Genomic DNA, 16081 nt, shown 5'->3' with positions numbered 1-16081 from the left:
TCCTTTCTGAATTTTGTATTTTGGTACAATAAGCCTTGCCACAAATAGACAATAGCTTCAGGTATTTGCAGCTCCTATATTGTTTTTTTGTTTTAAATTAGCAGATAAGAATTCAGAATTCTTTATGCCTAATTGTTGTTTATTAATAAGTTGTATTATTGCTTAGCACAATCTGTTTTCACTATATATTTTGAAGGTATCCCTTAAGAGTTAGATTTTGGACTGTATTTTGCAATAAACCACAATGCAATGAAAAGAATTGGCTTTTTCCTTTCTAGCTTCCTAGCAGTATGATTTTAGGTGCAAAATTGTCCCTTTCCGTGTAAAACCCAGCACTTCCACGAATTTCCTCATCATTAATCCAAAAGCCACCAAGGGCAATGGGTTAGTTCTCCTGGATCTCAGTAAGTTGGCTCCAGCCTCCAGTCCCCGGAGGGTTGGCTTTAGTACCTATCAGCATAATCTCGCCCTTTCCAAGTGCTGAGTATGCAGACACAGCCTGGCTAAAGCCGATTTTGAAGCTCCCAAAGTCTCTTTAATTTGCCTCGACCCGACATCCCCAGACAATGCGAGGCTGCCCCGCTTTGATGTGGAAAGCGTCACCATCGGCACTCACTGCAAATTTCTTGGAGGCACGAGAGGAACCCTTTGAACTGGAGCAGGAGAGAAAACTCGGGGACAGTTGTGAATGTGTCTGCTGGTTCCCTGCTGCTCCGGGTGCCAGCAGCCCGGACCAGGTCGGGGAGGGCAGAGCGGTCCCAGGGCTGTGCCATCACCCACACCCACGGTGCAGGGCAAGGATGCTCGATCAAGTTTGCTCTCCAGCCAGGGGAGGAGGGGGAGGAGGAGGAGGAGAGACAAGTGTAAAAATCACCCTACAGCTCTGCCAGCACATTGCACCCACACTGCAAATGCTTCAGTGCTATTTTATCCATGTCTCCCTCTGGCTCCCTGTGTAAACACAGCTTCGACACACACGGGAACCAGATCAGGGAGCTCAGCTTGCAAAACACACTTTTGGGAGGCACAGCTGACTTCCATGCATTTATTTTATGCAAAGTGGGTTTTATCAAAGCTAGAAGGGTGACACCATCAGTTTAGGGGGGCTTTGCTGCCTTCAGGGTAGCTACTTCTAGTAAGTTATCCTACCAAAACAAAATACCCCAAGATTTTTGCACAGTGTTGCCACAACAGCCGTTGCAGCCCCAAAAATTTAGGCTGAACTGGGAATGATAAAAACAGATAAGCAAAGCTGCTTTCCTGCATCTCGAGCACTGGTTGACTCATCTGCACAATTTTACCCCCAGGGTCTCTTTTTGTATTTGTCTGGACAGTGCTCCAGACCCCCAACAGCTGCAGGCACAGGGTACCCACAAAATTAGGTTATACAGAGCACAGGACAGTGCCTGCTGATGTGCTCTCAGAGGAGAAAAACTATTTCACCAGGATAATTCCCAAGCACACATAAAAACCTTCCTGCTGTATACAGCAGCAGGTTAATAAACCACACAGGCAAATCTAGGAGAGGAGGGATTTACCTGTATGGTTTATTGCTGAGGGCTCCCAGTGAGCAGGAATGGGTGGGACATGCTGTGTGTCATCTTACCCATTTTCTGCAGCATCTTTCCAAACAAACATTAATGCAGAAAATAAGAAGCAACAGGTTTATAGGTGGCAACAGCTCCAAACCAGACCAGACCTCTGTCCCATAAAGGCTCCATCCCAGGGAAATAGGGCTAGAGAGGGAAGCAGAGATACCACTGCTGAGTCCAATCCTTTGCCCACTGAGCCCTCCCATCCCCACTGACTCAGCATTCATATTCACCCCATTGTATTTAAATGCTGAAGATGAACTATGAACTGTTCTTCCTTAAAATTATCAGCAAAGCCATTTACATTTCTGGTAGCCAGACTCTCTAAGGAAATGAGCAAATTGCACCCAAAAGCCAGAGACCAAACGTAAATTGAAGCAAATTCAAGAGAAAGTTGCACACCAGTCCATGACACAGATTTCCAATCTCTTTTTATACCTTGCAGAGACAATACCAAGACTGAAGAAATACAAAGATCAACTCTATGGCTTAGAGTGGCACCTTGCCAGAAGTATTAGAGTCCTGGAGAAGCTGAAGCTTCCTCATCCTCCCCCTTGTTGCTTGGCTACAACAGTCATCAATTCTCACTACATTCACTACAAAACAATAGAAATTCAGGATCATCTTAATCCATCACAGCACTGTCAGGGAACCCTGACACCCCTGCCTGCTGCTGTGGTTTCTGTAATAACCCTCACAAATGCCATGGGGTGCAGGGTAACAAACTCTGAGGATGCCACAGGACTGAGCTCATCATTTCAGCTGTGGTTTTACCTGGGCAGTTTTTTTACTCCTGCAGAGCAGCTTTCAAAGCAAACACAAGCACACACAGCAGAGCACAGTCCTGTCACTGGCTGTTTTGTAAAGGCTCCTTCTCCCACCACAGCCAGAGCTTTTTCAGGGACTGGTGATGCCTCCCAACCTTCACGTGTTTGCTTATGATCACCCAAAGTCAGCTCCAACCTGGGGCACTGATCCAAACCAGCTGTAACTCACTGCACACCTGGATGAAGGGATGAGCTGGCTCTCTAAAGCCTTAAGGAGAAACCTCACCCCTGTCCCACAGTAATAGTATTGTAATAGTGTTGATCCTAATTACAATGAAAAGCCAAAAACCTGGCCAGGTGTTGCATGAACTCAACCCAAAATCCTGCTGCCTGTCCCCCAAGAGCTGTCAGCACTGCTTCTTTCTTGGATCAGGAGTACTTCAGGCAGGGCTGTGGAGCCACTTGGACAGTTCTGGAGCAGCATCTTCATATTGGACCAGCCACTTACATGGATAGATTATCCTTTGTGATAAGAAATATGTGGAACAGCAGTGGAATCAGCTCTGAATCACCATTGCCTCTCTGGAAGTTTAACACCAGTGTCCCAGAAGGGTAACTGTGCCTTTATTATGTGAGGGGGATTGTTTACAGTCCATTTTTGGTGAGAAAGGGAAACACAATCCAAATGATGAAATAATATAGGCCAGCCATAGCACTACCAGAGACCAGGGCAGGTTTATGTCAGAGTTGCCTGCTCAACTAATGGAGGGTCAGACGACCAGTGTTAGGGAGCTCTTATTATGGTAACAGCCCAGGCTAAGCCCACAAGCTTTCCCAGCCCTTCCCATCCATCCAGGACTATCCCTGTCACTGTTTCACCAGCTGCCTCTTGGCCATGCTGTGCTGCTGTCCAGGTATCCATCCCAGCACCTTCACCAGGGACAGCAACCCCCACTTTTCTTCTTGTTTCGCCTTCCCAGCAGGTGGAAATGCCCCTACAGCTTCATTCCCCTTCAGGCATGAGCATGGGTACAACTCACATGGCCTTGGTTCCGTGGAGGAAGGTGAAGTTTGGGGTGCAGGTGCCAGCCTGTGTCAATAGAGATGGACAGCACATCCTCAGGGCTGCCCAGCACACGGAGCCAGGCTGGGATTGTGCTTGTGTGGGGGCTGAGGATGTCACCTGGCACAGGAACTGGATCTGTGCTGTTTCCTTTGCTCCCTCTCACAGAAGAGAGTGCAAGGATGGCTCCAGCAGGGAATTCACACCATCATTGCCACTGTGTGTCCCCACAGCCTCTCCCAGCAGGCTGGCAGGGACACTTCTGCTCAGAGATTGAGGTACCTGCCTCAGGCTCCCTACTCAACAGGCTGCAGTGTTTCACAATGACCATCAACAAGCAGAGAATCAAATTTATTTAATGCACAAAGTGCAGATTTTGCAGATGATTTTGCAAGGCAATTTGGAGGTGGATTGATTTTGGCTGGGCACTGCTTCCTCCTGCCCAGGTCCCATCCCAGCTGGGTGTTCCCACCCCCAAAGCCCCACCACAGCCCCCAGTGCCTCCCACCAGCATCCCTCCTTTGCCCCAGCCTGCTTCCCTTCAGCTGTTAAACTCCTTGCCTGCTGGATTACCTTTAATTTATGCCCTCAGTGCCCTTTCATGGATTATAATTCTGTACGAGATGTTTGTGCTGTATCCTCCCCCCGTATTAAAGTGTCAGGAGTATATCCCCAGGCCATCCATCTTCAACGCTTCCGCAGGGGCTTGGCAATTCTCTGACATGAATATTATGGCTCTCCATGCAGAGCCTCCATCACTCAAGCTGACAAGTGTTAGAATCTCCTCTCTTGAACAGGGTAAGTGACCTTTTCATATGCAGTGTAGACTCCCGGTCACGCTGCATCTGGTGCAGGGAAACCAGTGAGTGCCAGCAATTCCCTAAAGCCTTAAAAAACAAGTCACAGGTCCTTTTCCACTTGTAAAACCAACCCTTAGAAGGAAAAAGTTTAAAGGGCCTGAATCAGCCTCTGGTTACCTGCTGCTAGTGCCAGAGAGGAGGATGAAAAAGCATCCATTCCATGCTTTCTGTGGGATTTATCAACTGGAATTTTCAGGGAAAGATCGGAGGATTTGGGTATCTGGCTTGTTGAAGTATGCAAGAAAGACTTTTGTAACCAGTTAGTGATTTTAGTGACTTGGAAACCTCAGTTCTATCTTTAAACAATATATTTTCAAGTGAAATGCCAGAAGTTAGATCCCTAAACTCCACCAGCCTGATTTTCAAAGCTGCTGAACTCCGGGACTTCCCACAGTTGTGTGCAGAATCTTCCCTCTACCTGAGCCTAGGGAAAAGCTGAAGGGGGAAACAACCTTTAAAGCTCTTTTCCAGCTCTGACTTCCCAGCTGTGTTGCCCTGGGGACACTCCAGTCCATGTTGCTCGACAGAAAGTGAATCCCCTGGAGCTGAACTGTGTGGTGATTCGAGTTGAATCCCTCCTACAAAATTCACACGTTACCTCAAGTCTTTGGCTAAAGGGGTGTCTAATTTTTTTTCTTCTCCAGAGGGCAAAGGGATTTCCAGAACAACTTTGCCACCTTCCCCCTGCAGAGGGACTAGTGCTGGCTCACTGCCAGCACGGAGCAACAAAAACTTGTTAACACCTTTTCGGCTCCCTCTTAATAAAGTCAGGCAATTAACAGCTTCACTATTTACAAAACAAATCCTCTTTGCAACACCTGAGAAAAAGAGTTACAAGTGTTTCCCAAACATTTCTCAGTTGGGGAGGACACCTACAATAACTGTCTGCAGGGATGTGCTGCATCTGCTTTCCCTGGCTGGAGAATCCATGCTTCCCATGGGATGCTGCATATTCAGTATGAATTCATGCTGCACTTCCAGCCAGGAGTCCTGATCAAGCACAGGTCTACTGGGAAAGGTTCCAAAGGTTTCTCCAGGGAGAAGGAGATGATCAGGGAGCCAGGGTGTCAATTTATTGCCCACTTACTGGTCCACATTTCTAGTATGGCCACATGGCACAAGAGGTGGATATAGAGCAGGTTGGTGCCCTCCAAAAATACTCCCGGGGGTGGCTGGGAGGGAATTGTAAAGTGTATTTACACCTCTGTAGGATTCACGATCTCCCCCACCTCTTTTTCTGGTTCCCTGCTCTCTCCTAGGATACAATCCATGCCCCCCACTTTGCAAATCACTGTCGTGGCTTACAGTGCAGTAAATTCCCCCTTTTCAAACAAGCCCCAAGGAACTGAGCCATACAACAAGATTGATGGATTAGAGAAAACCAGATAAATGTAACTTGTAATGTACTTTCAAAATTAATTCCTTCCTTCCTTCTCTTTTGCTGTCCTATCTGTTTCCCCCTTTTCCAAACACACAGAGTGGTTCATATTTTATGAACAAGAAGGATGAGGTGCTCCCTAATTCAACTATTATTTATCTGTAGAGATGGACGCTGGGACAGTTTCACACAAGAGCTCTCCTTGACAAAGTGGACCTGGTCCAAACACTTCTGGAGATTAGAAAAGAACCTTTTAAAGTGTGCACCATGTCTTGGATCCATACTCATCCCTCCCAGAGAGTCCAGAACACAGAGAGAAAAGGAGAGGGAGCTGGTGGTAACTCTAAGTTAAGCAAGGAGTAGATTGATGGCCACAGCTAAGAAATGCTCACCAAATGCTATCAGGATGCAAGGATGAGTTGCAATAATGTGGGACAGAGTGAGACAGAGCCAGAAAATGAAAGAGACTAAGTCTAAATCTGTCATAGAATGGGGTAGTGGAGCTGTAAAAGCAGTAGGACATAAGGGGAAATAGATGGGGATATCTCTAACAATATTTTAGCTATTCTTTTTCTTTCTCTGTCTGTTCTTTATTCAGTGTCCCATGCAGCATTAATTGAAGCCCCTTGTGGGCACGGCCAGGAGAGAATAGCTCATTAGGGGACATGTGAGTGCAGAGCCTGGATAGTAAACGGCCCTTCATTTCCTCCTCTGATGCTTTCAACAGCACATGGATGCCATAAAAGATGATAATGATGAGGTGGGTAGAAAGACTGTAAAACAGTGGGGAGAGGCACAAGGGTTCCCTTGGGCTCAAACTCGGGCCATGCATGGGCTGAGTTTGCTGGTTGTAAGCTCTGTTTGGGACCATGGCTGCACTCCCTGTCCCATCTGGCCTGGCTGCCAGCACTCAGACTGGGCTGTGATGAGGCACCCAGTCTGAAATGTTGGGTTGTGATGTCAGTGGGACTCTTGACTCAGATCAAGCCTGACACAGGCAAGGGTGGGAAGAACTTCTCACATTTCTCCTCAATTCCACAGGCTTTTCTAACTCAGAGAGTTGTGGCTCCTGGCCTGACTCTTCTAGGGATCATCCATCAAGACCAGAGTCAGCAGTTTTAAAGGCAATAATTTCTATTTCTCTCCCTTTTGCCCAGTGCCTTGAAGCTAAACCTACTCTGGCCCAGCCCTTCATTCCCACTCCTGCCAGGCAGACTTCTGCTGGCCAGCTGCCATCAGTTGTGATAGGGACAAGGCACCTCCTCCCTATCTCTAAGTGGATTTGAAGCCAATGAGAAGGAGAATAATTAAATTAACTCAGTCCCGAATACCTCCCGAGGTGCCAAGCATTCCCAGCATTACAGCTGCACCACAGGTGTCTGGAGAGCAGGTAATTCCAGTCAGGGGCAGGCTGCAAATGTGGCTCCTGGGGACATCTCTGCTGGCACAGGAGCACCAGCAGCAACCAGTCCTGGACAGGAGCACTGGGAAGAGATTCTCAGGATGGCTTTGCTTGAGCCAGCTTGAGTCCAGGGGTAAGACAGAATATTTATGCTTTGATGTGCTTAAGTTAATAAGATTTATCCCACGGCAAACACAGTTGTGCTTCCCAGCCTGGACTACTTCACTCTCCTGTTTCTTGCTTGCCCCGTGGGCTTTCCCCCACAGGGTGTGAGCACTGTCATCTCAGGCCTCAGCCTCTGTTTTACCAGACAACCTGCTAGTTAAATGCCCTGAGAAACATCTGTATGCTTTTGACTGCAGCACATTGATTTCTTTCTCTCATCTACTACAGGCCATGACTAGAATCTGGAGCTGAGACAGCCCACAATTCAGGAATGATCAGGTCACAGCCTGCACTCAGCTCCAGCTCCAAGGTGTGCATGGGGAGCCTGGCCCAGCTCTGGCCAGGGTGGAGGCAGGGCAGAGGAGGTCCCCAGGTCCCCACTGCAGAGCTTTATCTCACCCATCTCCAGAGAGTTCACAAATCACTGTCCCGTCCCTTTCAAGCAGTTGGGAGCACTAAATTGTACCTCTTGTATCCAGACACCATCCAATCTCCCAGGACCAGACCAGTACATTGATAAGGAGATAGTGCAAATGGTCAAACAGGATGGAGCCCAAATTCACAATTTCCTGTGCTTTAACTCAGCAAATGCCATATCAACAGGGGAGTCTTTTTTTTGGATTATCTCCCATTCCAAAGGGGGCTGTTGTGGCTGTTGTGGCCAGTGGCCAGGACCTGCCACTGTACTGCTTCAGTGTAGAGGATCTCTGGTTCCATGTGACAGTAAGTACAGGGTGCTCTGTACATTTTCAGCACAAATTTAATTACAACTATAATCCAATAAATATTTGGGAAGATTAACAAACAGTGCTACAAAGAGAACAGAGTGGCAGTCAGCTCCTTCCAACTCCTCAGAGTTTTAAACCCCAGGTGGTCTCAGGGGCACTTCTACTCTCTCTGTTCTCTGCAGAAGATAAAATTAATCTCCACATCACCCTGATTAGTTCAGTATCATATAAACTATTCTGCCTCCTAACCAAGCTAACCACTGACAAACCCCTTCAGCTCATTCTCTTGGCTGAAAGCAGACACTGACCTCACCCCAGGGAATATTTTCCTGGAGATGACTTTGGGCACTAAATATGCAGCTACATATTGGTAGGTTATTAAATCCACATGTGAAAATAAACTCATCTATCATCTCATGCATGTGGTTTAGCTTCCTTTTAAGAAGATATAAATGTACCAGAGCACCTCATTAAAGCAATTCACATGTCTTGCTTTATTTTCCCAGACAGGACATTTCTTCTTTGGAGATTACTGGCTTTTGGGAAAACATATCAACTCAGGAATCATGGAATAACAAAATTGACCTTCAGGTGCTACTCCTTGAACAAACACCACCCTGACCTGTGCTTGCACAGGCCTCTTCAACTTCAAGACATTTCTTTTCAAAGCCACATGGTGACATCAAGGCCCAGAGGCTGGAAAAATGAAAGCAGAAAGCAGAAAAGGTCTGCTGAGATGAGGTCCACAAGCACTCAAGTGCCAGAGACAGGTAGAGAACAACGGGACATTCCATCTCCTGCTCACCTATGGCACCAGTGTGCAGCTCCCTCTTTGAGGGACCAAAGACAAAGCCTCATTTTCTGAGACACCAGGGCAGACACTTCTCTGCTGCCTGAAAGAAAGGAACTCTCGAGACAGTTACATAAATGAAACTAGAAAAGATCATTAGAGAAAAAACAACCTAAGTCCTTTAAAAAAGGTTTGGATGTGCTAGTCATCCTTCTTAATTCCAGCTGTGTCCCTGTCACCATGGACATATTGGCTTTCACCCTGCTCCTCAAAGGTTTGACTGCTAATCCACCCGCCAGTCCCTGAGGAATACACCCCCTGGAGATATCACCTGGGTTAGAATAGTCCTCACTTCTCAACAACAGCATTTTATGGCCCTGGCTGCCTCTGCTGTGGCATGTTCTCCATTGCAAGTCTCACTGTGACAAATTACAAATTACTTAAAAACACTCCTTCCACATTAATCATGTAAGAAGAACAAAATACTTTGTGCCAACATTCTGACACTTGCCCTGGAGAGCCCTTTTCTCCTGGAGAGTGGAGCCCATTGGTTTGCCAGAGGAAGATAATCAAAGCACGATCATCACATCAAGCTTGGACATCTCAAGGAGGGATGTATAAGAGATGGTTGTAAGAAAATAAGCAAATTTATGCTTCCTGCAGTGATGAAGACAAATGTATGGATTGAACCTGAAAGAATGTAAAATAAAAGGTTTGTTTCCTGTAGAGCAAACCATTAGAACCACAAGAACATTTCTTCTCTCATCCTCCAGAACCTTACTAACTTAGCTGAATGGGTTAATTGTGACTCATCTTATTACTTCTTCCAAAGAAAAGATCCAAAAAGTTACTGCATTCCCCTTGGATATCTGCACCTCCTGCTGTGGCCTGAACTTAAGACACCAGAGGAGCTGCAATATTAGCTGCACTGGAATGTTTTGGTTTTCCCTTGCAAAACAGCTTCATCTCTCCAAGTGTGAATGTGCTTCAGTTACCTAAACATACTTGAGAGGGGCAAAAAGAAAGGAAATTTCCATTTTTTATACTTAACGGAAGAATTCCCATTGTTGTTGAAAGCAAACAGAAAAGGGCATGCCTCAACATGTTCCCCTGGCACTATGGACCAAGGGAAGACAAAACTTTTTTCTATAAAAAGACAAATTTTTTTTCTATAAAAAATAAGCAAATTCTCATCAGTCACCTTTGGACTGGTGTGGAAATACTACACCTCCATGAGTACAAACAGTTTGATATTATGCATGTGGGCACATACAATACATACTTTATTTTTGGAAACCTCCTCTGGCACCAGATACAGCTATTTCACATCTGTGGCTTGGCACATACAAATGGTGAAAATTATTCTGTATTTAAACTTTCTCAAACTTAAAAGAAAACCTGCGACAGAATTGTAAATTAACACTAGGTAACAATGAAACTATTAATTTTCATTGGAACTGGATAGATAGATAAATAAAGATCCAATTTCTTGTCAGTACAGGGGAATGAAAATCAGAAGGTGCCAGTTTATACTGTCAGGATGTTACAATCTCAGGTCATACCCAAATTAATATAATCTGTCAGAATTCACCTCAGTAGAATTATACCAGATTACAGTACCCAAGGACACGGCCAAATATCTTCTGCAGCAAATCTCTAAAAGCACACATAAAATAGTTCAACTTCAAAATATACTTTACCTTACACCTTTTCCCTCATGTCAGCTGATGAAAGTCACATCAACTGTTTGTACCTAGAAAGAAACCCAACAGCTGGAGCAGAATAAAAACAGCTACAAATTTTGTCTGTCAGCCTTTGCTCTCTGTGCCCAGGCCAGTCCTCCTGCACACAGCTGTGATCATGGCTGAGCTGAGAGGAGCTCAGTCAGAGTATCTGAAAGGTGGATGTCCTGGTTTAGGGATAGGGAAAAATTGCATTTCTGTGTTGTTGGAACAGAAGAAGACAGAGCAGAAGATCACACGTCCTCTCTACCTGTTCTGTTTCACAGCTCTAAAATTTCCCCTTGGATCATCACCTTTGATGGCTGTAGACAACAATACAGAACAGAAAACAGTTGGAGGTGCTGCTGGGACAGAGGAGCACAGATCCTCCCAGCCACAGACATACTGTACCCTGGAGAGGAATTACTCCCACCTAGGAGTTGTGCTCAAACCTGCTAATTCCATACACAACTTCAGAGCTCTGCTGGTTTCCACTTCCAGAAATGAAAGAAAATTAAGCACTAATTTTTGATCACTGCTTTATGAAGTCCAGAAGTGATTAACAGACTTGCAACAGCATTACTACAGTGATAGCAGCTACCTTCATTAAATCCTGATACTACAAACCCCCTACACATATTCAGGTAGAAAACTGTCCAAGTAAATGATTCAACATGTAAGATGCCAAGTGATCCAAGCACCAGACCACTGGCAGACCTTGAGAACACCTTGTTAAACTCCCCATTCCTACCTCCAAGTAGGCACTTTTCACAGAGCATGTGCAGTAACCATCTGCTCGTGCATTTGCCCCTATTTTCCATGATTCTGTGATTCCAGATCCTCCTGCTGCTCCAAGGGAGGACTCAAGGAGTCTTTTCTTGTCTCCATTCCTTACCTTAACACTTGTAACACCTGTGTACTGCCAATTCCTTTGTACATCATTGCCTATCCACTGAGGAGAGATATAAAGAAACCAGGTATCATTACTGAAACCATGCTTATGGATGAATTGAAATTGTTCATTCTAGGAATCCCACATAGTCTTAAAAAGGAACATTTTGCAGAGAGACAGAACAACTGGTAAAGATATATCATGGCTGCTTTGTGCTGTGATGACAGCCTTTGCCCTGGGTAATGACTAATTAATATCAATAATAATGCTAGGTTTGGAGAATGCCTCAGCACTGAGTCAGCACTCAGGTAAGGCAATGTTTTATTGCAGCTCATTAAAGGAAAAAAAAAACAATAAAAGCCTTAAGAACCATCACAGATCCTGACTACATGAAGCTAATAAACAGTATGATATACTACCATTTACATGAATAAGAAAAGAAACGGACATTTCATTTCCTATGCCTTTGTTGCTCCCATTCAGTTGCATTGATGGGGCTATTTGGGGAAACCCCACAGAGCCTGTTTACAAGAGAACTTTGCAAAACAAAGACAGTCACGGTCAAAACTTTGCTGGTCAATTCAGTTTATTTACATGGAAGAGCCTGGGAAGAAATCAAGCATTCTGAAATAGCCTCATGGGATAGTTCAGTTGGAAGTGGTATAGCAGGGAAGGATCTCATGACTATCTAGATGTGTGGTGGCCACAGAAAAAGCATCTGGTTTTCAAACAGAGGCTGATCAAACTTTCTTCATCCACACAAAAATACCACTACACAACTCCCTGAGCAAAATGGCAACTGCCAAAGTGTTCTGCATGCAGGGAACAGCATTGTCTAAGTCTGGCTCCTGAAAAACAGGCACAAGCTCTTTGCTTTCCATAAATGTGGAAAATGTGCCATGCCAACACCTGACAGTACATTTCAGATGCACATACACCATCTGAGCAGCTCCCAGAAACAATCCCATTTTCCTTCTTTCTTTTAACTAACAGAATGGAATTGCTCCGGATTTACAACGAAGGAACCTAAAAGCACAGTTGGAACCACTGTTTTTAAGGAGACCTTGCTATGCCATAACTTTTCACAGTTCAGTTGCTAAATTACACATTATAAAAATAAGTAAGTGCAATTGAGAGACTGTGTTAATCTCAGAAGTTTAAACACTGCTCTGTAATGACTGCTTTATAGTGGCCCACGGTAAAGTGCTTTATGGGGCGTGCAGGAGATTTGTCCGCACGCGTCTGTCAAACACCCCTGGGAATTTTCTCACACAGAGAGGAGGCCTGACACAAAACTAAACATGGACAAAACACTGCCTCATTCACACGGCACCAGGAATGCCACCCAGTAAGAAAACATTTTACAACACCTAAGAGAGATAAGAACCACCAGCCGGCATAGCAATAAGATGCTGCTTTTGGAAAAGCAGAATTTCCTAACCTGACAATCTGTGCAGATTCTGGAAGCATGACAAAAACACAACTGTCCCCTAGCAAGGAAATTAGAGGTTAAGCATTGATTACAAAGAGATGATGAAGAAGCATGGGTGGTTTGTAGAGTAGTTTACTAAAGCCAAGAGTATTCAGAGCCAAATTAGGTTCTTGCACATAAAAATTCCCTGGAACTTAGGGTGAGTTCACACGTGATTACTTGCTCAGGCAGTCTGCAGCTGACAGACTGCACCCAACTGCCTCTTCTCTCAGGCCAAACAGGATCGTCCAGGTTGACTCACATCCCAGGTGAAAAGGCTTTTCAATAAATTAGATATGATGGTAGAAAGTTGCAGATGCTGTACCAGAGCTGTGTTTTGGTTTTATTTTTTTAATAATCACGCTTCAGAATAGTCCCACAGCTAAGCAAGATGAGCCAGTCAGGGGTTCTCAAGGGTCAAAACTTGATACCACACTAGACAAACATAAGCACACCCAGCAAGGCACTGCATAAAGATCTTAGTGCAAAAGCGTCACCTCCCTCAGCCCTAAAACACTCTCCAGCAGTGAAGAGAATTCTCAATCCTTCAGTGTTACCATTATTAGAGTATCATTCACCCACTTGTCTGCAAACTGCCTTCTTCTCCCACCAACTGCTCCCTCTCACAACAATACCGCATTTCTGGCTCAGAAGACCAACAAAAAGCTCTCCCCTGAGCTTTGGCAGTGTCCCCATGATCACTTGGCAGGAGGCAGCATGACAATGATTTGACAGGCATCCCCCCAAGGAGACTCCACACATCAGTCACGCTGCTGACACACTCCACACCCAGAGGAGCTCATCCACACCAGGGAGGTTTCTAGGTGCAGGCAGCTGCTCGATTGACCACCCTAAAGCAGCAGGTTTTCCTGTTTCACTAACAGCAGAACCAGGAAGCACCTATTTGCTATGATGACACTGTGCTGGTGACACTGCCATGCTGGTTTGTGCCAAGTCTGCTTGAGGAAAACAAAGCAGCAGGTAACGAGCAGAGAGGACTGAAATCCTATTTCTAGTCCAAGGACAAATCTACTAAAGGGAATAGCACTGCAAAATCAATTGCAAGTTATATTTTTATGATGATCTTTTTATGACGTGCAAAAAGTCTTTCCAACAAAATAGAAATTATTTATCTTCTGATTTTGTTCTTTTAAAAGAAATTGAAGAACCACAACATTTTCAGAGGACAAGATGTTGTAGGTTATCACCAGAAATAGCCAACATTTACTGTGCAGAACAATACAAATTATCTTGATCTGACTACTCTGACTGACTGAATGAACACTGACCCTCAACTGCTGTTTAAAGGATGGTCAAGATTAATAGCTTAAAGGAAGGAACACAAATCTCCTTTTCCTACATGAGAAAAGCAGGGGTTTGCAAACCTCCATGAAACAATCTTAAATCTCCTGAATGACAGTCCCAAGCTCTGACCAGTTACTCATTTCTGAAGCTCAGCACACTGGAATGTTCTGACAGATGAAGGCAATAGGAAGCTTTGGCTGAGGCTTCTGCCATCTTTAAAGTATGTCCAAGTTTCCTGGCAGTTTAACTGCTCCTGAAGAGACAGGAAGGCTGAGCAATCACATACTTCAAGAGTAGCTCAATCTATATAGTTCCAAGAACAACTTCCAGTGCAGGTGATAGCAAGCATCTGATAAGCAAAGTTCCAGGAGGAACTCTGTTGAAAAAACCAAAAATATGGGAAACAGACTAAAGTGTTCATTTTATGGACATAGCTCTATTCCAGCACTCAGGCAGTAAAACTAAAATGAACTCCCTCAAAGTTAAAAATGTCCAATAAAACTCAATAGGCAAGGTAATTATTTGGACTTGATAGAGGGAGAGGACAAGTTACTTGTTCCCAGAGAGAGTATCTCACCTTGCTGGCATCAAATGGAAAGACACGTTTCAGCTAAACGGGGTTTTTTTCCCAAAGCTACATTTTCTGTTCTACAGATTTATAATCCTGTCCAAGCCTGTACTATTCTGGGCTAAATAAAAAACCTAAAGACTGCAAGAAATGTAGCAGCACATGCCCCAACAGCCTCTCTCCAGTGGTGTTACAGCTCCCCTGCATGGGACCAGGCTGCTGAGCCACTTCACATTCCTGGGACAGTCCCTCTGCCCATATCCTCCTTAATGCAGGTTCCTTAGGATCTCAGCTGTAACATCTGCTGGATCACTACTTGTCCTTTGTGTAGGAATAGAGTGAATCAGGACGGCACCCATGGGATGAAAGTGATTTCTCTATTTCCACCTTTTTCTTAGGAAAATGGAAGCAAACACCAGTCTCAATTGACGGTGTTAACTCTAACATTAGAGAGTAATTCCATGATAGATGCACACCTGAATGACTGAGAGTTTATATTGTCTGGATAATAAAGGTGACATTTGCAACATCAGCAGCCTTTGTCCTTTCTCCACCCCCCAGCTAAGGACCCACCCACTCTCATCCAAAAAAAACACAGCTCTGGCACAAAAGCAAAACTGAAAATTCCAGCAGCAACATAAAGGATGTATTTATTGTCAAACAGCAGCATATAAAAAAAAGCAGGCAAATATCATAGTAACTAACAAAATACAGGGGAATGCCTTGTGAATCCACCCGATTTTAGTCTCTGGCATCTGCAGAAAACAGATTTTTTTTATCTGGCTGACAGGACACCACAAAGAACAACTGTCCTGTAATTGGAGCAATCAGACACATATGGGTACAGTAATTACAGACAAAATAAACTGGCTGTAAACAGACCTGTTTACTGTATTTCTAACATTCTCAAACTTTTATTCTTCATTATTTGAGGGTTTGTGCTTTCTTTTTTTCCTTATCTTAGCAGACATAAGAATTTTAGGTCTTGGTACCGTAGGGACCAGTTTCTGTTTATTATCTAGGCTGGCAATAGTGGTTTGTTCCACTGAGAGGATAAACAATTCACTTAAAGTTTGATGTTACAGACAAATGACTTATGTTTCTCGTAATTACTCCAATTGTGGAAGCAAGTTTTTTCATGAAACAAATTATGAAATTGCTTGTTTGTTTAGTATTAGTCAAGCATCCTCTTATTCAGAGTTATGAAAATTACACTGTTTTCTTCATTATAGCCAGTCAAACCATAAGATACAAAGCTTGAAGTTAAAGCATAAGTAAAACTCTTTGAAGAAAATGAAAAAGGCTCACATTCCCAAAGAACAGTTTAGTTACTTCATTAAAGGCAATAGCGTGGGATTAACCCATTGCCTGTGGAAGAG

Source organism: Oenanthe melanoleuca, chromosome 13 (genome assembly GCF_029582105.1).
Source record: "Oenanthe melanoleuca isolate GR-GAL-2019-014 chromosome 13, OMel1.0, whole genome shotgun sequence".
NCBI lineage: Eukaryota > Metazoa > Chordata > Aves > Passeriformes > Muscicapidae > Oenanthe > Oenanthe melanoleuca.
The sequence above is the reverse complement of the archived record's forward strand: the minus strand, read 5'-3'. Positions refer to the sequence as shown.